Below are 25,628 nucleotides of genomic sequence, written 5' to 3' on the forward strand. Positions count from 1 at the left end.
TCGTGATTAATATGTTATGAAGAGTTGTGTGCATTGAAAAAAAAGTTTTTGAACTAAATGATAAATAATTTGTAGTATTTATAAGTCATTGTACTTATTTTTATTAACAAACAAATAGCATACTTTTTACTCAAATAATACTGGTCATTGTAATATAAGGAGATTTTTTTTTTGGAATCCTTTTATAAAATATATTTGTTTTGTTTATAATGTGCATTTTTTTTTGTTATGTTACCAACTTACACGTATTTAACCAGCTAAATAACTTGATATAATATCATTTTACAATGAAATGATCTTTGCATATTATAAAACCATATTTAAGTACTTCTGCTTTATAAGAATCTTAATAAACCAGACTTCAAAACACATGAATTAACTAAAGTTTTAAAACTAGACTAAATAATTAATATTCTTGTAATAATATTTACTGCTTTAATAAAATTTAAGTAGTAAAAATTCATTACTAATGAAGAAAATATTTCAACTACAAATTTTTAAGCTTTGAAATTTGTTTAATATAACTTATAAACCGACTTAATTTTAATAAATATTAAAAAACATAAGGATTAAAATGTAAAACATTAAAAAAGTAATTAAGCTAAATAGAGCTAACTACATTATTTAAACTTCTTTATTTATAGTGTTTTGTTATACTCAATAATAACGAAGGCTCTTTTAATAACTTCGAATTGGAAGTTGGTGAATTATAAACCATTTCTCAATAATTAAAAAATTGTTTTGGTACGTATTATGTTTACTTTCAAGCAGTACAAACATTTTAGTTACTTTTATTAAAATATTAATACTGTTTACGTTTTTCAACAATTGATTATGACGTCTTTGGTTAAAACTAGAAGTTTAAAAAGTGTTCACTTTGTATAAAATTATAATTAAACAGTCAACGAACTAAAAGCTGAGTTTTTGAAATAAATAAGTTTTATTTTATTGCAACATAGTATGTACCAGTGGCGTCGCGTGGTATTTTTCTTAGGTGGTGCAGAAAAAAAAATCCGAGTTGCAGGTGATCGATTTGTCCCTACTTGAGTTGCTACTGCTCAAGTGGCCTCTGCTCGAGTAGCTTCTGCTCGAGTTGCTTCTTCTCGAGTTGCTTCTGCTCGACTTGCCTCTTCTCGAGTTGCTTCTGCTTGAGATGCTTTTGCTCGAGTTGCTTCTTCTCTAGTTGCCTCTTCGCGAGTTGTTTCTTCTCGAGTTGCCTCTTCTTTAGATGCTTTTGCTAGAGTTGCTTTTGCTCGAGTTGTTTCTTCTCGAGTTGCCTCTTCTTGAGATGCTTTTGCTAGAGTTGCTTTTGCTCGAGTTGCTTCTTCTCGGGTTGCCTCTGCTTGAAATGCTTTTGCTCGAATTTCCTCTGCCTGTGATCTGCTTAGATTTGTTTTCATTTTTTGTTTGCAATAACTTGTGGAATGATACTTAAACCTCTACTGTTATAGGGAATTTTCAACTTAGCTTACTTACTTCAAGACATTGATTTTGCGGTAATTCTTGAAGAAATTTTGCTGTTTTGAGTTCATTTGCGGCAGTCAGCTAAGATTTTTGGGCAGTGAAGTGAGCAAAATGGTCGTTTTCTAAATTGGAGTTTAATAAGAGATTTTGTTCTAAAAAATAACGAAAACGTTATAGATACTTAATTTTTTCTCACAAAATTTTAAGGTGGTGCAATTTCGGCAGTGCAACACCCCACGCGACGCCTCTGGTATTTAAAAGTTTAAAATTAAGCTTTGTTGTAACAAAATTCAGGTAAATAAATGAAAACTAGGAACATAAGATGATAAACTAAGTCATTTTCTCAGAAGTTCAAAAACAATTTTCAAAATAACAGTTTTGAACTTACGACTGTTGCTCTAACAAACACACATACATAAAAACACATTTTCCGTTAAATTTTCCAGTATTTTAAAACTTAAAGAATGATAGTTTTTGAAAATTTAACACTTCTAACAATTTATTCAGAAACCCATCTTTTTTCGTCTACAATGTACACATGTAAATTCGGATGCCTATTTATGTAGCAGGAACAAAAAACAAACATTTTTTTACGAATATCACTGTTTTACAATCACATGAAAATATTTTTTTACATGGTAACTTGAGATTAAACAAAGTAAATTTTCTTGAAAACTGTCAAAAACATCAGCGTGAACATTGCTATAACCACCAATAACAAAATAAACTTGTTACCCATGCTGAATGAAGAGTGATCATCTCTACAACAAATCGTATCAGGTAAAATGCTCCATTTATTTCCATGGTGATTGTAAGATTCCGCAGATTTTAATCTATCCATACAGCTATACCTATAGCCTTCAGTAGCAACAATTTTACCTTCGAAAACTGCACAAGTTGATTTACTTCTACCGGTATTTAAATCTGCTAATTTGGACCAATCGTTATAGTTTATCTCATACTTATAAGATCTTTTAGAATAACTACAGTCGTCTAAGTACCCACCTATTAAATATATACTTTTTATAAATGAACAAACAGAGTAATATACTATGGAGTCAGGCATATACGTCAATTTTTCCAGGTACTTTTTGAACTAATATTAACGCAGGAAGTTTTTCTTACTTTTTTATCAGATCTACCAACAAGAAATATGTCAGAACCAGCTATATTGGCATAATAAAAGTTGGCTAATATTGGAATCAAAATAACATTTAACCTAACATCATCACTGTCTACTTTAATAATACTGGTTGTATAATCCTTGCTTTCTGTACATTCGTCATTAATGATAATATCAAATTCATTCTGATCACAAAAACAATTTTCATACAAAACCGAACGTCTAACATCAAACCAATGAGGCATACTTTTTTATACAGGGTCAAATTTTAAATTATTGAACGAAATATTTATTTAAAATTAATTGAAAATACCTTAAAATTAAATTTCGTAGAAAACTTTATTTTAATGTTAAACATTTCTACTAACACACAAATGTATATTAAAATTAAACATTTTTTTTTATCAGTAAAGCTATAAATAAGTTTATTATAATTTAAAGCATTTAATTATTTTATAGACATTTTTAAAACTCGAAACAATTCTTTTATTGTAAAGCACCATTTGAAATTAAACATTATTTTTTTAGTATGTTTTGAATTAAAATAAACACTTTATAAAATCAAGTTTTTATAAACCTATTTAGGTATTTTTAGTCTATTTTATGGCTAATTTTTTGATTATTTTAAGAAAACCATTATATATTAATATAACGATAAACACAAAGGTTATTGTTTATGAGTCATTAATTTTTTACCGATAGTTTATTGAAAACAAACTTCATTTTTCAAATATTAAATTCTAATAGCAACATAGTTTAATGCTAAACCGAATAAAACAAACTACTGTTTAAGTGATAAACATGTTTTTTTTTGTGAGTTTTAAGATAAAATTAAACGAAACTAGCTATTTATATAATTATATAAACAGTGAAATTACAAAATACTTGTTTCAGAAATTTATCTTGTCAAAGACTTGAGATTGAATATGATAACTAGGAAACAACTTTGCCCAGTTTGGGAAAACTTGTTACAAATGAATCATACTTGTTTGAATTTTGTACTATAACTGAAATAGTTTTTATAAAATTTTCCTATTAATTTACTACGCTAATTAGTTGTACATGGTGGTGATTCAAACTAAAATTTTTTCTAACTTTTTCTTTTACTAGGTCCAGATTTTGTGAAGGGGTGTCAATAATGCGCGATAAGTCACTCAAGACGTCACTTTTGCACGAGGGTCACTTTCCCACGATTGATTTTTTTTTAGTTTTAATATTTATTTACACAACTATAACATTTTTTGTACATTTACTACCACTGTCACCCCTAATCCTTACCACTGTTAGGTACTTTTTTTCAAAAGATTTTTTTTATGCAAAAGTGTCTTTGTGTATGGTAGACCAGTCAGCCTTGTGAACATCTTTTAGGTTTTTGCTAAAAGAATATAAATACTTTGAATTTAAATTCATTGATTCCTTATATATAAGGAAAAATTGAATTGGTCGTTATCTGAAAAAGTGTTTCTAAATAAATTAGTAGTAGGTTAAACAAGATAAAACTTTAATGCTAAAAATAGTTGGTCAAAAGCTTAGAAGTAAAAAGACTTTATTTTTCGAGCTCGGCACCGAAAACAAATATGTATAAAGTTATTAAATACTAATCCATGTGTAAAAAATAAAAGCATATGTACGAGGTGAAAACATTTTTTTTATATTATCTAATAAAAACTATTATCTGAATTCTGAAACAATTATATTTTTTAATTACGTACTATTAGCAAAGGGTTTAAATCTTATAAATAAGCGAGGATGTTAATGAAGTTGTTTTGATTTTTGTTAAAACTGTGTTAGCTATTTACAACAGCATTTAAAGAAATAGTTACATCTCTTGAGTATACTTTAAGTCCAGCGGTAAATTATGCAGTTTTTTTCCATAATGTAAATCGATAAGTATCTTGTACTGCTAATATATAGTCAAAAAAGTTAATTTTTTAAACAGATAGATTTAAGGAACTTTATTTTAAACGGTTGTGTTGTTAAAAAGAGTTGGAAAATTATAAAACAAATTAAAAACAATTCATGTTTTTAATTTTGTCTTATGACTGTTTAAATTCATATAAGTGTGTATAAACCTCAATGTTATTTGTTTTCGAAAATTATTTTAATTTAAGTTGCCTTTGCTCTTTTTTTCAAAAATTTATGTTTACATTAAAAAAACACATTCTAACAATAATTTAATGTTTCACGATATCATCATACTTACTACAAGGCAATGTTTTCACTTTGTTTTGACATCCCTTTCATCAAAGCACAGGCGTTATAGATAAACTTCCACTAAATTAGTTGTTTTATTTTTTTTTATTTTAGACGTTAACTTGCCAAAACATGGCGATTGAAGGTCACATTTAAGATAACTATAACATTTTGAACAGCTTAGATGTATTCCATATCGAAATTCAGGAAATAATAATCAATATGTTATAAAGAATTGTGTGCACTAAAACATTTTTTTACATTGTGTATTTTATACATTGTGTATGGTTTATTTTCAAAGATTTTTATTAAACAACTACTTTGGTACTTATTTTTATGTTGACTATTATGCAATTTTAACATTTAATATTTTTATTTTTTTATACTCCATATTTTTAGCATTAATAAACTATGATGTTTTTGGTTTTACAAAAAAGTTTGAATATTAAAGAGTTGAAAAATATAATAAAAGCTTTATTTCATTGCAACATAATACAATTATAAAATTAATCTAGGTTGTAACAAAAATTCAATATATGAAACTAGGAACATTTGATACTAAAACTAAATCATTTCCTAATAAATTCATAACCAATCTACAAAATAACTATTTCAAATTTTCAATAGTTGCCCTATCAAAAACACTTACATGAAAATACATTTTCTGTGAAAAGTTCAGAATTTTGGAACTTTGTGAAGGATAGGTTTTGAAAATTTAGCACCATCAACGATTTCAACAATTTTAGAAACCCATTTTTTTTCGTCTACAATGTAAACATGTAACTTTGGTTGCCTATTGATGGAGCAGGAACAAAAAACAAACAGTTTTCTACAAATATTCATTGTTTCGCAATCGCATGAAAAGGTTTCATTACATGGTAGCTTGAGATTGAATAAAGTAAATTTTCTTGAAATACTGTCAAATACTTCAGCGTCAACATTGCTAAATCCACCGATAACAAAAAGCTTGTTACCCATGCTAAATGAAGAATGATCATCTCTCCAACCAATCATGTCTGGTAGATTGCTCCATTTGTCTCTATGGTGATCGTAGGATTCCGCAGATTTTGTTCTTCCGCTATAACTGTGGCCTCCAGTTGCAAAAATTTTACCTTCGAAAACTGCACAAGCTGATTTAAATCTATCAATGTTTAAGGATTCTATTTTGGTCCATTTATTATGGTTTATCTCATACTTATAACTTGCTTTAGAATAACCACAGTCGTCTAAGTACCCGCCTACTAAATATATACTTTTCATAAATGAACAAACAGAGAAATCTATTCTTGAGTCAGGCATATATGTACATTTTTTCCAGGTGCTTTTCGAACTAATATTAACACAAGATGTTTTTCTTACTTTTGTATCGGATCTACCAAGAAGAAATATGTCAGAACCAATAACAGCTGTTTTGGCATAACAACGGTGGCGTAATATTGGAATCAAAACCACATTTAACTTAACATCGACACGGTCTATTTTAATAAAACTGTTTGTAGAATGTATGTTTTCTTTACTTTCATCATTATTGATAATATCAAACTCATTCTGATCACAATAACGATTTTCATACAAAACTGACGATCTACCATCAAACCGCTGAGACATACTTTTTTAAACCTGGTCAAATTTATAGTTTTAGAACAATATATTCAGACAATATTAATAGAAAACACCTCAACAAAAACATTAATAAAATGTTATCGGTTCAACTAATTTTTTAAGTAGAAGAATGCAAAAATTAAATTTTATTTTATTAATTAAACTAAAAATGAAGTAATTGTATATTAAAATTTTTAATTGTTTCATAGATTATAGTAAGGACTAAAACAATTTGTTTATATTTAAGCGCCATTTGAATTTAAGCGCCAAAAAATAACTTAATGTTTTCAATTAATTTAAGTTATTTATAAAACTAAACTTTTGTCAAAATTCTTTATTACTTAAAGTCAAATTGTTTATTAACTACTAATTAGTGTTGATCTTAAACATTTACTAACTTATATAACAAACAACACAAAGGTTATTTGTTTATGAGTACTTAGTATTCTATTTGTTAGTTGAAAGCAAACTTGATCATTGATACCATTAATTCTTTTTTAAAACAATATAGTTATAATAAGCTTTACTGAAAAAAAAACTACTGTTTAAAAAGTAAGCTTTTTTTCAAATAAAAATACATTTTTAGTTTGAAGAAAACAAAACTAGCTCTTAATAATAACAGTGAAGTTTAATAATACTTGTTTCAGAAACTTATCTTATAAAGTTTTTATTTTAAATATGATTTATAGGAAGTCAATTGGCTTGTTTTAAGTTTGTACTATAACTGAAGTGGCTTTTCTAAAACTTCACTATCAGTTACTATGAATAATTTGAGCATGGTTGGTAGTTCGATCGAGAATTTATGAATAGGTTTAGTTGTTTTACTTACTCCAGGTCTAGATCTCGTGAACGGCTAAGTTACAAAAATACACGAAGGGATATTTTAGACGACGTCTTTTTTACAAAAGGCTGTTTTTGCACGGGTTTAAATTTATATATTTTACTTTTTATTTTATCTTTGTTTATTTTATTACTACCACTAATATCTTTAACTTTTAATCTTGGGTGGTAGTTTTTTTTATATCTTTCTTATTATTTTTTGTTAATTATGTTTTATTATACTTTATTTTTAAACTACTACTGTTACCCCTCATAACCCCTACCATTGGTTATTGGTTAGTAACTAACTTTTCTTTTTATTATATATTTATATGCATATATATACCATTTTTTTTATTGTTACTAATACCCCTAACCTTTACCCTAAGTCGTTAATTTTTTTATCAATTTTTTTATCTTTACTTAATTTTCTACTCTCGTGCAAAAGTTATATAGTGCAAAAGTGTCTTGTGCATAATTGACGAGCCCCCCTTCTGTATATTTAAGCGGTCTAATTTTTTTTTTTTAGCTAAAGCAATACATATACTTCGAATTTTAATTTTATGATGCTTATGTAAGACAGTATTGTAATAACAGTTATAAGTAAAGTTTATTTGTTTCTAAATGGATCAGTATTAAGTACAGCATTTAATGAAATAAATTCCAGAACTTGAGTATAGTTTAAGTTCAGAGGTAACAAATGTAATTATGTCTTTAACTTAAATTTTTAAGCCTCTAGTATTACTACTGAACTTTTGTCAAATTTTTTAATTTTTTTCACAGAAAGATTTGATGTAACTCTGTCTTAACGGTTGTGTATGGATAAGAGATAGAAAAAATGACAGAGTTAATTAAAAATAGTTTGTTTTGACAAACATTTCTTATAACTTTTCAAAATAATACAAGTATAGTGTACTACATTGTTCTTTGCTTATGATCTTGTTTGGAAAGTTAAATAGATTTTTTATTTAAGCTTTTACGTTGTTTTTTTTTTAAATTATATTTAAAATGATAATCAAATTTTGAGTATAATAGGTATAAGTTTTATAATTTCATCTTACTTTCAACAAGGCAGTGTTTTCAGTTCGTTTTGACTTTATCCTTTAGCTTTTCCGTCATAGTAGAGACGTTATACATAAAGTACCACTAAACCTTAATGTTGATCAATCGTGATAAATATTTTACGAAGAGTTGTGTGCATTGAAAAAAAAGTTTGTGAACTAAATGATAATTAATTTATTTTTTATTGATATTTATAAGTTATTGTACTTATTTTTATTAACAAACAAATAGCATACTTTTTACTCAAATAATACTGGTCATTGTAAAATAAGGGCACCTTTTTTTGGAACCCTTTTATAAAATATATTTGTTTTGTTTATAATGTGCATTTTTTTTGTTATGTTATTAACTTACACGTATTTAACCAGCTAAATAACTTGATATAATATCATTTTAAAATTTGATATATAAGTTTACAATATATAAGTACTTCTGCTTTATAGGAATCTTAATAAACCAGACTTTAAAAAACATCGATTAACTAAACTTTTGAAACTAGACTTAATAATTAATACTTTTTTGTAATAATATTCACTGCTTTTAATAAAATCTAAGTAGTAAAAATTCACTACTAATGAAGAAGAATATTTCAACTACAAATTTGTAAGCTTTGAAATTTGTTTAATATAATTTATAAACCGACTTAATTTTAATAAATATTAAAAAACATAAAGATTGAAATTTAAAACAAAAAAAAAGTAATTAAGCTAAATATAGCTAACTACATTATTTAAGCTTCTATAAAAACAGTGTTATATTACACTCAAAAATAATGAAGACTCTTTCAATAACAAAACAAATTTGGATTAGGAGTTGGTGAATTATAAACCATTTCTTAATGAGTAAAGAATTATTTTGGTACTTATTTTGTTTATTTTTAAGCAGTAAAAACATTTAAGTTACTTCTTTTTTGTAATAATATTCACTGCTTTTAATAAAATCTAAGTAGTAAAAATTCACTACTAATGAAGAAGAATATTTCAACTACAAATTTGTAAGCTTTGAAATTTGTTTAATATAATTTATAAACCGACTTAATTTTAATAAATATTAAAAAACATAAAGATTGAAATTTAAAACAAAAAAAAAGTAATTAAGCTAAATATAGCTAACTACATTATTTAAGCTTCTATAAAAATAGTGTTATATTACACTCAAAAATAATGAAGACTCTTTTAATAACAAAACAAATTTGGATTAGGAGTTGGTGAATTATAAACCATTTCTTAATGAGTAAAGAATTATTTTGGTACTTATTTTGTTTATTTTTAAGCAGTAAAAACATTTAAGTTACTTCTATTTAAATATTAAAATCTAAGTAGTATTTTAGTTATTTTTATTTGAATATTAAAATTTAAGTAGTAAAAATTAAGTTCACCACTAGTTAAGAAGAATATTTTAACTACAAATTTGTAGGCTTTGAAAAAAGTTTTTTAAAACTTATAAACCGAATTAATTTAAATAAATATTAAAAAACAAAAGGATTAAAACGTAGAACTTAAATAAAATAATTAAGTTAAATATAGCTAACTACAATATATAAGCTTCTATATAAATAGTGTTTTATTACACTACATAATAACGAAGACTCTTTTAATAACAAAACAAATTTGGATTGGAAGTTGGTGAATTATAAACCATTTCTTAATAATTAAATAATTATTTTGGTACTTAATTTGTATACTTTTAAGCAGTAAAAATAATGTTATTTTTATTTAAATATTAATACTGTATATGTTTTTCAACAATTCATTATGACGTCTTTGGTTAAAACAAGAAGTTTGAAATTGTTCATATTGTATAAAACTAAACAGTCAAAGAACCAAATTTTTAAGTGATAAGCATCTATTTTTAAAATGAATTTTAAGATAAAATTAAACGAAACTAGCGATTTATATTAACAGTGAAATTACAAAATACTTGTTTCAGAAATTTATCGTGTCATACACTTTAGATTTAATATGATAATTAGGAAGCAACTTGGCCTAGTTAGGGAAAACGTGTTATAAATGAATCATATTTGCTTGAATTTTGTACTATAACTAAAATAGTTTTTTTTAAATTTCCCTAGCAAGTTACTACGCTAATATTTTGTACATGGTGATAATTCATTTCAGAACTTTTATAATGTTTTATTTGTTTTACTAGGTCTAGACCTTGTGTACAGGTAGGTGTCAAACATGCACAAAGGTTCACTTTTTTCAAGACGTCACTTTTGCAAGAGGGATCACTTTCACACGGGTTGATTTTTTTTTACCTTTTTTTTTCTACTACGACTGTCGAACCTAACCCTTATCATTGGCCGATATTGCTATACTTTTTTGGTCTCTTGCAAAAACAGTTTTTCATGTAAAAGTGTCTTAGTTCAAATTGGGCAGTGCCACTTGTGAACACATTAGTTAAGATTTTTTGGTAAATGAATACATACTCTTTATATTTTAGTTATTTGTTGCTAATATGGATGATAGTGTCAGGTAAACTATAATTGGTTGTGTCTGAAAATTTGTTTCTAAATAAATCAGTAACAGGATAAAGAAGATGAAAAATCGATGCTAAAAAATGTTAGGCTCTACACGAAATATATGTATATACAAAGTAATTTTAAACCTAAACCATTTGTTTAGAAAAAATAAATATATATAGTAAAAGAAAAAGTTTTTATACTTAATACACTTTTTTTATTAAAAAATATTATCTTGAATTTGGAGTTTTTTCATTTCTACTTATACATTATTAGCAAAGGATTTAGATCTTATAAAAAGAGCTAGAACGTCCATGAAGTTGTTTTGATTTTTTTAGTTAGTATTAAAACTAATACTTTCTAGAATTTGTTTATAGTTAAGTCCAGTAGTAACAAATGCAATGCTTTCTTGAACTTAAATCTTTAAGTATCTAGTACTGCTAGATTTTTGTTGAAAAAGTAAAAGTTTTAAAACAGCTAGATTTTAAAGATTTTATTTTTTATGGTTATGTTACGAAAAAGAATTATAAAAAAAATACAGAACGGATTAAAAACAGTCGTTTTGGCAATTATGTCTTATTAGTGTTCAAAATCATATTAGGGTGTATAAATTTCAATCTTATTTGCTTTTGATCTTGTGTACAAAATCAAATACGTTTCAATTTAAGTTACATGTGTTCTGCTTTTTCAAAAAATTATGTTTACAATAAAAAAACACATTTGGATTACAATGTGTATCAAGTTTTATAATACTATCATACTCCAATAATGCAATGTTTTCAGTACTTATATTTTAGATTTTTGATTAAAGCAGTGACGTTACAGATAAAGTCAAACTAAATATAGCTGTTTTACATTCATTCATTTTCGTCATTTACCTGCCAATACTTTACTATTCTTTACGCTTAAGTGTCGAACTTTAAAAAAAAACAACAACATTTAAAACAGCTAGATTTATGCCATACTGAATTTCTAAAAATCTTGGTAAATATGTTATGATGAGTTGTGTGCATTAAAACAAAATTTTTAAACAAACTAGTAAAATTACTTGTTACATATGTTATTTGTGCTTATTTTACTTGTAAATTTATTAACAAAAAGTTAAAATTAGAAATATGGTTTGAAACTAAATTGAATAAAATATATTACTGTGTAAGAAGTAAGCGTATTTTTTTTAAAAACGAAATAGATTTAGTTTAAATAAAACGAAACTAGTTCTTTATATAAATAGTGAAGTTAAAAAATACTTTTTTAAGAAATTTATGTTGTTAAGTGTTTCTTTTAAAAAAGATATTTGTTAAAACAAAGAGTTGTCAATTTTGTTGATATAAATTAAAAGTTAGAGAAAAACTATATATTAAAGATTGCTTGCGGATCGCAAATATTATACTTCTAATAATAAATTAAAAATATTTCATAAAAGAAAAAGAAAAAATGTATGAAAAGTAAATGACTAATAATTACTAATTATTTAATAAATAACCTAAGTGTAAATTTTTTTAAAGTTAGGTAGGTGTCAACTGTGCACGAATAGACACTTTTACACTAAGAAAATTTTTCACATGTTAAAATTTAATTATTTTTTATTTTAATTTTACTATCACTGTTACCCCTAACTTTTACTTTTGGCCGGCAAGATGTATTCTTTTTTTATAATTTTTCATCAATTTCTGATTCAAATTTATTACTTGTTTTTTCTAAATTAACACTGTTACTTTTATCCCTTACTTTGGGTCGGTAACTTTGATTTTTTTGTTATAATGTTATTTAATTTACTTATTTTTTTTGTTTATATCGTTGTTGCTCGTAATCCTTACCCTTGGTCAGCTCTTTTTTAGTATGGAAATTTAAAAAATTTAATTTTCAATTTTTTTTTACTTTTACTCTCGTGCAAAAATTAACCTTCGTGCAAAATTTTCTTCTTGCATATTTCACTAAAATATGTGGTCAGCGTTTGTCCCTTAAGCCAAAGTTTTCCTGAACTATGCATCGACTGTATGATTTTCTAAATATGTATACTAAGGGTACCTTTTCTGAAATAACGTAATTAAATTTTTTTGTTTTGTTTATTTAATATATTTTCTTTTTTTGTGATAAAAAACTGTACATAAAAACTAATTGATAGACTTGGTCTAAAATATAATATATAATGAAATTGTTATTACACTTTTGAAAAGCATATTTAACTACTTCTGATTTATAGGATGCTTAGTAAACCATAAGTAAAAATAGTAATAAAAATAAAATCTTTTGTTAAGTCGGCTTTGCAGTGCCTGTTTTTTTTTATATTTAAAAACATCCATTTATATAATCTAAAAATTTTGACTGACAAATTTATTTCGTTTATGTAATAGTATTTACTGTGTAAAAAAAAATTAAATACTAAAAGTGCATGAACAAACAAGTAGAGCAATTATAATTTTAAGTATTTTAATAATTTTGAAACTTATGAACCGACTTGTTTCATATAGACATTAAATAACATAATTGACTAAAATATATACATTAAATAGTGTTTAATCTATATTCCCTGAACAAATTTTTTCTTCTTCTAAAACATTAGTATTAAACCAACTAAATAATAATAAGTCTCTTCGACTGACAAAATGGATGTAGATTAGAAGTTGTATGACTATCGTACAGTAAATTTTAAACCCCTTTTTCTAATAAAAAAACTACTTTGGTATTTATTTAGTATTATGCAAGGACTAAAATATTTTTTATAAAGGAAATACATTTTTGTATATTTCTGTTTTTTATAACCTGTAAAATTGTTTATTTTTAGAGTAAAAACAATAAAGTTTTTTGTTAAAGTTAGAAGATAATAAGAACATCATTTTCTTTTAATTACATATCAACTTGAAGTTAATATAAATTAATAAACTTCGAAGTTTATAGTTATATTTATGTTTGAATTTTATTTTTAGAATATTTAACAGTTGAAGATCTAGATGTCTTTATTGTTATAATATATACAGTTATAAGTAATTTTTATTACAACATAATACAAGACTAAAATAAAACTTGGTTGTAAAAAATTTACAAGTAAATATATAACAACTAAGAACTAATTAATAAATTATTTATATTTGTTTATAAGTTTAAAACGAAAATTTAAACTGTCTATTTTGGTTCTTGCTCTAATAAAAACACACAAAAATGTTTTCAATAACAATTTCATTCTTTTGGAACTTTGTTTATAACAGATCCTCTAAAACAAACACTTTTGACAGTTTCTTTAGAAACCCATATTTTTTCGTCAACATTGAACACATGAATCTTTAGTTGCTTATAGCATGAACAAAAAACAAACATATTTCTACAAATACTCACTGTTTGACATTTGCATGAAGATTGGTTTCTACACACTAACTTGAGATTGAACAAAGTAAATTTTCTTGAAATACTGTCAAAAACTTCAGCGTCAACATTGCTAGAACCACCAATAACAAATAGCTTGTTACCCATGCTAAATGAAGAGTGACCATCTCTCCAACTAATCATATCAGGCAAGTTACTCCATTTGTTTCCATAGTGATCATAAGATTCTGCAGAATTTGTTCTATCGCTGTACCTATAACCTCCAGTAGCAACAATTTTACCTTCGAAAACTGCACCAGCTGAATCACTTCTACTAATGTTTAAATTTGCTATTTTAGTCCATTTATTATGGTTTATCTCATACTTATAACATCCTTTAGAATAAACACAATAGTCTAAGAACCCGCCTATCAAATAAATACTTTTCATAAATGAACAAATAGAGAAATCTATACTTGAGTCAGGAATTGGCTTCAATTTTTTCCAGGTGCTTTTCGAACTAACATCAACAAAAGTAGTTTTTCCTACTGTTTGATCAGATTTTGCAAGAACAAATATGTCAGAACCAATTACAGCTGTTTTGGCATCATATAGTGGTTCAAACATTGGAATCAAAACAACTTCAGTTTTACCATTGGTGTTTTTTAGTTTAATAGTACTATTTATAAAACTGTTGTCTTCTGTACATCCATCATGAATGATAAAATCAAACTCATTCTGATCACAATAACGATTTTCATACAAAACTGAAGGTCTACAACCAGACTGCTTAGACATACTTTTTTAAACCTGTTCACAATTTTAAGTTTTAAAACAAAATATTAAGTTAAAGTTTATTGAAAACACCTCAACATAAAACTTGGTAAAAATTACTATTTAAAAGGTAGGTGGTTCTAATAACACACAAAAGTACATAAATTTATAATAAATAAATTTATATTTTATTAGTAAAGCTATAAATAAAGTAATTATGTTTAAAAATATTTATTTTAAATATAGACATTTGAAAAATTTCAAGCATTTTGTTTATAATTAACGCCATACGAAACATAAAATAACAGAAGTTTTAAATTATATTAAACAATCAAACAAATTAAATTACTATTGATCTTTTATTGTGTTTGTTGTCAATATGTTAACATACTATTTATTTTATATTAAACCTTCATTCATTAACCAACAACATAAAGGTTATTTGTTTATAATTAATTACTACTCTGATAACTGTTAGTTGAAAATAAGTTTGAAACTTTAAAAATAATTTTTTAAGCAGTGTAGTTTAAAGCTAAATCGAATAAAACTAGCTACTTTTTAATAGTAAGCGTTTTTTTTGTTTAATAAAAATATAGTTCTAGATTTAATAAAACGGAACTAGTTCTTTATATAAACTGTGAAATTACATAATGTTTGTTTTAAAATTATATTTTGTCAAAATTTTACAATGAATTTGATAATTAAGAAGCTACTTGGCCCAGTTTGGGAAACTATGTTATAGATAAATCTTACATTTTTGAATTTTGTACTTTTGTTGATGTATCTTTTATATACTTCCCTAACCAGTTACTTTATATCTATCTAGATGGTTATATATCTATCAATAATTTTAATACATTTTTTGTTTGATATAATCGCTTCTGGTTCTGATCTTGTGAACGGGTAGGTGTCAAAAATACACTAAGGGACATTTTTCACGACGTCATTTTTTAACCGAGGGTTATTTTTACACGGGTCTATATTTATTTTCAATTTTACTTTATGCTTTAATTATTTTTTTCTTTCTATCAAGTACTACTGATACATTTAACCCGTACTCCCAATCGGTATTTTTTTCTTTTTTTTGTTATTTTAATTTCATTTTATTTTTAAACTATCACTATTAACTCTCCTAACCTTTACTGTTGGTTTTTAACTATCTTTCTTTTTAATTTTAATTAAATTTTTACTACTACTGTTAACGCTAACCTTTACTCTGAGTCGGTAGTTTTTTTATTAATTGTTTAATTTTTACTTAAATTTTTACTCTCATACAAAACTGTTATCGTGCAAAAGTGGTCCTTCCTGATAAAGTGTCTTCTTGCATATTTGACCCTTTTTGAAAAAGTGTCTTTTGTGCACATTTGACCTTCATGCAAAAGTTTCTTTGTGCACTTTTGACCCTTCATGCAAAAGTTCCTTTGTGCACGTTTGACCCTTCATGCAAAAGTTTCTTTGTGCACATTTGACCAGTCCCCCTTGTAAATGTATTAGCGGCTAGTTCATACTTTTCTGCTAACTCAACAAATGTAGAAATACATTTACATTCAATTTATGATGCTTGTATACGATTACAACTTTAAATAAATTAAGTTTAATTGGTAATTTTCTATAATTGTGTTTCATAATGGATCAATAGCAAGTAAAGCATTTAATCAAATAAGTTCAAAAATTTAAAATCAGTTAAATCCAGCGGTTACAAGTGCAACAAATTCTATAGCTGAAAACGTTAATAATCGTGTACTGCTAAATTATTTTCAAAAAAACTAAACTTTTTTAACAAATAGATTAAAAAAAACATATATCCTAAAGGTTTTAATTTCAAAAAGAGCTAGGAAAGTATGCAAAACGGAATATAAACGACTCATTTTGGCAAATATGTCTTATGGTATTTTAAAATCATACAAGTGTGTGTATACTACATTGTTTTTTGCTTTTGATCTTGTTTGCAAACTAAAATGTAATTTTTTATTAAAGTTCCTATTTTTTGCTTTGTAAAAAAATTTGTTTACAATAAAATACACATTCTAACAACATTATATATAAAGTTTTATGATATTATCATACTTCCCACAACGCAACAAATTAATACATATTCTGTATAAAGATACTTGTAGTTTAGATCATATTTCATAAAGTGACATCAACTTGTAATAAAAGTGATCTACAACCTTCCTGTACCCAAGGTGGCTCCTAAAGTTCTTTTTAAACTTCTTTCAATTTTTTAAAAATTAATATATTTTTTTAAAATTAAGTTTTATTTACTTTTCTAGACAAAATAAGTGATCAGAATTTCAAGTCATTCTAGGATTTTATATAACATTCCAAGATTCCCATAAGCATTTAGGTTTGATGGCCATCCTGTTAACTTCATTTCAAACTATAAAAAGGTAGCTTTTATTGAAGTACATAACTCATGTATAATTAGCCCAAAATTTTTTATGAATTGAATTCATCAATAAACTATAAAAAAAAAATTTTTTAATTATTTTTTTTAATTTGTGTTTGAATTTAAAATTGTAACTTTATGTTAAGAAAAAATATTTCTATAATTTTGTTAACATAGGGAAATGTTTAGTATTATTCTATTGTTTTATTTCAGATATGATTATTTTCATATTTTAGAAAATTAAAAAAGTGAATTTGTCATAGGCTTAGACAGCAATTTTGTTTTTTTTACAAGTTTAAGCTTCAAAACTACCTAAAGTAAAGTTAATGACGTCATCAAGTGTTTGGTACTTTTTTTTTTTGCAAATTTGCTGCAATTGAATGTATCCAATATTTAAAACTACCTATAAAAATTCCTACTGTTTAATGAATGTTTTCTTGGTTTACACAAGTGACAAGACATAAAGAGTCGTAGGGGGTGTGAAGCAAATTAAATTACCTTGTATACAGTTATCACTCGTACCTCAACATTCCATTTTTGATGTATTAACATAACGGCATTTTTTCAGATTAAATTCAATAACGTTAGAGGTAGTTTAAATTGCTATGTTGCGCTAGGACGTTATCACGAGTTATTTCAGATGTTTTGCAGACTCGTAACTTTTTTGAGCTAGCTACGTCCCTGCTACTAACACCTTTAAACCTACTCGTGGTCTGATTTTACGGTTTATTTTTGTTTTTTATTTTAGGTTATTCCATTTTTTTTAAATTTTATATTTTAACTATTACTGTTAACCCTCCTAAACCTTACTTTGGTTATCAACGTTGTTTTCTTTTTAATATCATATATATATATATATATATATATATATATATATATATGATATAAAAATAATAATAAAACAAAACAAATATATATATATATATATATATATATATATATTTGTTTTGTTTTATTATTATTTTTGTTTTACTACGAATGTTAACCCTAACTTTTACCCTAAGTCGCTATCTTTTTTTCTATTAATTACTATTTTTTAGTTATATTTTACTCTCGTACGTAAGTGTTATTGTGCAAAAGTGATCTATAGTGCATACTTAACGCTTCCTGATAAAGTGTTTTGTGCATATTTTACCAGTCTTTACTTTACGAAATCATAAAAGTAAGTTTGTTCAACATTGTTTTTTAGTTTTGATCTTGTTTGCAAACAAGAATATTTTTTTCTAGTATAAGTTCCCCATTTTGCTTTTACAAAAAACTATGTTTACAATTAATAAAACACAATTTGACTATAACATGTACTTAGTTTTATAGTACCATCATACTACCCACAACGTAATGTTTTCAGTTCGTTTTGACCTTATCGTTTAGCTTTTTTATCAAAGCAGAGACGTTAGAAATAAAGTTCTACTAAATTTTATTGTTTTGAAACTTTTTTGTTTTAGTCATTATTTTGTCAACATTTGACGCTTAAAAGTCTAATTTTAAGAAACTATTACATTTAAAACAGCTAGATTTATGCCATATTGAAAGTGTAAAAATTATAATCTGACGATAATCTGTAAAATAATGTCAACTAAATAATATAAAACTTGTTAGACTTCTAGTTAGTGACACTTTTTATACTTGTAATTACATTATCAAATAGTTAAAAATACGTTTGACACAAATCATATTTAACAATGTAAACTAAGGGTATTTGGTAACGGTAATTACTTACTGGTTTTTATGGTCTAAAACTCTAAAAAAAAACTTAGTCAAAGTTTGTTCGTTTATTATATTGGTTCTTATTTTCATTTATGATAAAAAGTTGTACGAAATAAAATAACTCATATACTTAAGCAAAAAATATAATAGCATTATTCAATGAAATAATCATTACATACTTTTGAAACATATTTAAAATAACAAAAATAACAATACTCTATTTTTCGTAAACTAGCACATGTTTCTGTATGTTAGCAAGTTGAAACAAGTGTTAATTTAATAAAAAAAGGAGTACTGTTTAAGTCTGCTGTTTTTATATATTCAAGTGATCTTATTTTGATTAGCAAATGATTAAAATTAATTTTCGAGTATTGAAAACATATTAAACAATTTCTATCTAATAGGCAGCTTAATAAACCATAAGTATAAAAAATAATAAAATTAAACTACTTTGTTTTCAGTAAGTATTGCAGTGCATGTTTTTTAATTATAAATTTAAAAACATCCCTTAAGTTAACTTTTAAAATTTGACTTAAAAATTAGTTCCTATTTTGTAATAATAAATTCTGTTTTATATTACATTTAAAACCTTAAATGCACAATAAATAAGTAGAGCAATTTTAACATCATAATTATAAGCTTTAAAAAACGTTTCTTTGAAAAAGCGATTTGTTTTAAAATAACATATAAAAAATGTAGAGTTAAAACGTTTATAATTTAAAAGAAATTAAGCTAAATTTACCAAACTAAAATATTTAAGATTCTGTTTGAATTCAAATTTAACACGCTCAATAAAAATTAAGTCTTTTTTATTTATTTTTCTTTAGTTAAACCACCCTTTCGGTACTTATTTTATTTGTTACCAAACAAGAAATAAGTACTTTTAAGTATATTTGTTTTCTTAATAAAATTGTTAATTGATAAAGTTTTACAACAATACACTGAACCAGGGACGTAGGTAGCTTGTAAAAGTTACGAATCTATAAAGTAAAAAATACAATAGGTATGACCCATGATGACGTACAAGGCAATTTATACTACCTCAAGTGCTATTGTGATTTATTTTAAACTTTAAAAGTTAATGGAATTTTTATATATGAGAAATAACTGTATACAAGTCAGTAAATGTTGCTACACACCAGTGACATCGCGTGTTTTTTTTTAAGGAGCTGTTAATTAAAAATAGTCTGCAAACTAAATACTTTAATTATGAATTAAATTATGATATTTTTATATACAACTACATCGATTTTTCGACGTAACAAAATATTTGTTTAAAAAAATCAAAGTAGCCATAAAATGTAAAAAATAACGTTTTAACACTTATAATTACTGTTTTTTGTTTAAACTATTCTGTTCCCGCTCGAGTTTCACCTGATCAAGTTGCCCCTGCTCGAGTCATTACTGCTCAAGTTACTTCTGCCCGAGTTGCCGCTACTCGAGTTGTCCCTGCTCAAATTCTCCCTGATCGGTTAACTGCTGCTCAAATTGCTTTTCCCGAGTTTACACTGCTCAAGAGTTGTTCAGAGTTGATTCTGTTAGAGTTGTCTATATCGTGTACCTACTGGAGCTCAACTTGTCACTATTTTTCTCACTTTGTAGTCAATATTTTACAAGGCAAAATCATAATTCTTATTTTACATTCGTTCAAATTTAAAAACCTGATTTTTATACAGTGCGTTTATTTAGATAAAACCTGAGTTAGATTATCTTAAAAACTTAAATTGATTTGTTCAATTTTTAACAAAACAAGAATATTATTATATCAAGTCTAGGAGGAGGGCAAAATTAAGTTAAAAAGATACCAAAAGCAGAGAATGTAGGGTTTTTTAAAGCTTGAGAATTGAAACAAAAGGGGTTTTTATTTTGAAAAATAATGTACGTTTACGCTGATTTGCACTGAATTATGACGTTTAAGGTTGGACTAAGAGATTTATAAATCTTTTAGATTTTAGATAAAAAACAATTAAAAAACGTAATATTTAAACTATCAAAATATGTACGGTTAAAAGTGATCTTTTTGCATAACAACATAGTACAAGTTTAAAACAAAACTTAGTTATAACAAACCTTAGAGTAGATATATGGAAACTAAGCATATTTGAAATAAAACTAAGTCATTTTATTACAACTAAAATAAATGCAAAATAAAAGTTTTGATCGTTGATCTGACTCAAACACAAACAAAACTTTTATTGTTTTGAAACTTTGTGAATAATAGGTTGTGTAAAATGAGAACTTATTAGAGTTTCCTTAGAAACCCATCTTTTTTCATCTACAATGTACACATGTAACTTTGGTTGCCTATTGATGGTGCAGGAACAAAAAACAAACAGTTTTCTACAAATATTCACTGTTTCGCAATCGCGAGAAAAGGTTTCATTACATGGTAACTTGAGATTGAGTAAAGTAAATTTTCTTGAATTACTGTCAAAAGCTTCAGCGTCAATATTACTATAACCACCAATAACAAAAAGCTTGTTACCTATGCTAATTGAAGAGTGATCATCTCTCCAACCAATCATATCAGGCAAATTGCTCCATTTGTTTCCATGGTGATCATAATATTCTGCCGATTTTGTTCTAGCGATGTACCTATAGCCTCCAGTAGCATCAATTTTACCTTCGATAACTGCACAAGCCGATTTAATTCTATCAATGTTTAAATCTGCTATTTTAGTCCACTTATTATGGTTTACTTCATACTTATAACATCTTTTAGAAGAACTACAGTAGTCTAAGTACCCGCCTATTAAATATATACTTTTCATAAATTAACAAACAGAGAAATCTATTCTCGAGTCAGGCATATACGTCAATTTTTTCACGGTGCTTTTCGAACTAAAATTAACACATGAAGTTTTTCTTACTTTTTTATCGGATCTACCAACAAGAAATATGTCAGAACCAATTACAGCTATTTTGGCATAACAACGGTTGCGTAATATTGGATCTAAAGCACATTTAACTCAACATCGGCACTTTCTATTTTAATAAAACTGTTTGTAGAATCTTTATTTTCTTTACCTTCATCATTAATGATAATATCAAACTCATTCTGATCACAATAACGATTTTCATAAAAAACTGAAGGTCTACCATTAAACCGCTGAGGCATCCTTTTTTAAACCTGGTCACAATATTTGATTTTAGAACAAAATATTCAGATAATATTAATAGAAAACACCTCAACATAAACTTTATATAAATGTTAGGCGGTTCTACTAATTAACAAAAGTAGTAGAATATTAAATTAAATTTAATTTTAATAATTAAACTAAAAATGAAGTAATTGTATTTAAAAGTTTTTAATTTTTTCATAGATTTTGGTAGAAGCTGAAATAATTTGTTTATATTTAAGGGCCATTTGAATAAAAAATTACTTAATGTATTCAACTAATTTAAATTATTTATAAGATTTAACTTTTGTCAAACTTTTATATTATTTAAAGTATATTTGTTTATTAACTACAAATCAATGTTAATCTAAAACATTTACTAATTTATATAACAAACAACACAAAGGTTATTTGTTTATGAGTACTTAGTATTCTAATTGTTAATCTAAGACAAACTTAACCATTGAAACCTTTAATTCTTTCTTAAACCAATATAGTTATAAGCTAAACCGAAAAAAAAAACTAATGTTTAGAAAGCGAGCTTTTTTTTTAATAAAAATACATTTTTAGTTTGAATAAAACAAAAATAGCTTTAAATATAAACAGTAAAGTTTAACAATACTTGTTTCAGAAACTTATTATACAAAGCTTTTATTTAAATATGATTTATATAAAGTCAATTGGCCTAGTTTGAGAAACCATGTTATTAATGAATCATACTTGTAGTATAGTTGAAGTGGCTTTTATAAAACTTCCCTATCAGTTACTATGAAGAATTTGAGCATGAGTGATAGTTCAATCAAGAATTTATGAAAAATATTAGTTGTTTTACTTACTCCAGGTCTAGATCTCATGAACGGCTAAGTGTAAAAAAATACACTAAGGGACATTCTTGACGACGTCTTTTTTTACAAAGGGCTGTTTTCGCACAAGTTTAAATTTATATATTATACTTTTTTAATTATATCTGTGTGTTTTATTACTACCACTAATACCTCTTAATCTTGGGCGGTAGTTTTTTTTATCTCTTTCTTATTATTTGTTTTTTAACTATTTTTTATTATACTTTATTTTTAAACTAGTACTGTTGCCCCTCCTAATCCCTACCATTGGTTTTTAATTTACTTTTCTTTTCATTATATATGTATATATATATACTTATTATTTTAATTTATTTTTATTGCTACCACTATTAACCCTAACATTTACCTTAAGTCGTTACGGTAATTACTTAATGGTTATTAAAGGTCTGAAATAACGAAGTTAAAGTTTTTTTGTTTATTAAGTGCGTTCTGTTATTCTTTTTTGATAAAAACTTGTACGTAATAAATTAACTGATAAAATTATGAAAAAAATATAATATCGTTTTATAATGAATCATAATTACTTACTTTTAAAACTTAGTTAAAATAACAAATTTAAACAATAGTATTTTTGTATAAAACTAACGCATGAAACATATAATATATGTTAACTCACAGAAAGATGTGTTAGTTTAATAAAGAAAGAGTACTGTTTAGTTTTGCTTTTTTATATATAAACCAGTGAAACTGTTTCGATTAGCAAACAATTTAGATTGTATTTTGAATATTTTAAACATGTTTAGCTATTTCTACCTTGTAAGCTGCTTAATAAACCAATATAGAAAAAATATAATAAAAATCAACTACTTTTTTTTCAGTAAGTTCTGCAGTGCATGCTTTTTAATTACATGTTTAGTCAATTTGTTAACTTACTCTTTATGTTAAGTTAAAACTTTCATTCGTTACTATAACAAACAACACAAATGTTATTTGTTCATGAGTACATAGTAATTTAATAAATGATGAACAAAAACAATTTAGATGTTTTTAATAATAAACTATTAAAGCAATATAGTTTAAGCTAAACTAAATAAAACAAACTACTCTAAAACAAAAAAAAAAATTTTTCAAATAAAATCAAACTAGCTTTTAATATAAACAGTTAAATTTCGAAATTGTATTAGGAATTTATTTTGTCAAATACTTTACTTTGAATATGAAAATTAGGAAGCCATTAGGCCAGTTTGGGAAACCCTGTAGTAGATAAATCATACTTGTTTGAATTTTTTAGTATAGCTTAAGTAGCTTTTAAAAAACTTTCTTGTTTAATTTCTACATTAATATTGTTTTTATGGTGATGATTCATTCTAGAAGTTTGTAATGTTTTAGTTGTTTACTTGCTAAATGCTTGATTTAGTTCTTATGAACGGGTAAATGTCAAACATAAACGAAGGTTCGAATTTTTCAATACGTCATTTTTTGCAGAAGAGTTCACTTTTGCACGGATTTACTTTTTTTTTCCAATTTTTTTATTCCTTATGTCGCCCCTAAACTTACCATTGGTCGGTAACTCTATTTCTTTTATTTTTAGTTTTTTGCAAAAAAATTTTATTGGTCGTTGTCTGAAAATGTGTTTCTAAATGAATCATTAGTAGGTTATTCAAGATGAAAAATCAATGCTACGAAATTTCGGCTTCGAACGACTTCGAGTGTAAAATACTTTTCAAGTATGGAGCTTAGTACCAAAAAGTTCTATTTTAAGCTATTTTAAAACTAATTCATTTATTAAAAATAAAAATATATGTACTGACGGAACATCTTTTTATTTTTCAACCTTTTTATCAAAAACTATCATCTGGATTATTTAATATTTTTACTTCTAGTTAGATACAATTAACAAACGATTTAAATCTTAAAAAAGAGCAACAATGTCCACGAAGTTGTTTCTATTTTTATTTTAAAATCTACGATACTTATAACAACAACAATCAAAGTAAAAGTTTCCAGAATTTAAGTTTAGTTAAAGTCCACCGGTAACAAATGCAATGCTGTCTATAACTTAAATCCTTAAGTATTTAGTACCGCTAAATTGTTGCCAAAATAGTAAAAGTTTTAAAACAGCTAAACTTAAGGAAGATTGTTTAAACAGTTGTGTTATAAAAAAAGCTTAGAAAAAATTACAGAACGAATTAAAAAAGTTAATTTTAAAAATATGTTTTATGGCTGTTCAAAATTTTATAAGTGTGTATGTACCTCAATGTTTAATGATTTTTATCTTTTGTGCAAACTTAAATAATCTTGTTTATTTAAGTTGCCTATGTTCTACTTTTTCAAAAAGTTATGTTTACAACAAAAAGCTCCATCTGACAATAACATGTTTAATGTTTTTTATCATCATCATAACCACAATGAAATAATTTTAGTTTGTTTCACCTTATCTTACAGCACTTTATCAAGGCAGAGGTGTTTAGATAAAGTTCAAATAAATCTAGTTATTATAAAATTTCTTTATTTTAGTCATTAACTTGCCAATACTTGATTTAAGGTCTAATTAAAATAACCTTTACGTTTAAAACAGCTAGATTTATGCCATACGAAAATCTGGAAGTTATGATCAATATGTTATAAAGAGATGTGTGCATTAGAACAAAAGTTTTCTAGCTAACTAATAAAATGACTTGTTAAATAATTTTTCTATTGATACTTGCTTCATTTGTTTACTAGGTCTAGTTTTTGTGAACGGGTAGGTGTCAAAAATGCACGAAGGGTCACTTTTTTCGAATCGTCACTTTACTGTTTAGGAACTTTGTGA

Source organism: Thalia democratica, chromosome 1 (assembly GCF_965202585.1).
Source record: "Thalia democratica chromosome 1, ktThaDemo2.hap1.1, whole genome shotgun sequence".
NCBI lineage: Eukaryota > Metazoa > Chordata > Thaliacea > Salpida > Salpidae > Thalia > Thalia democratica.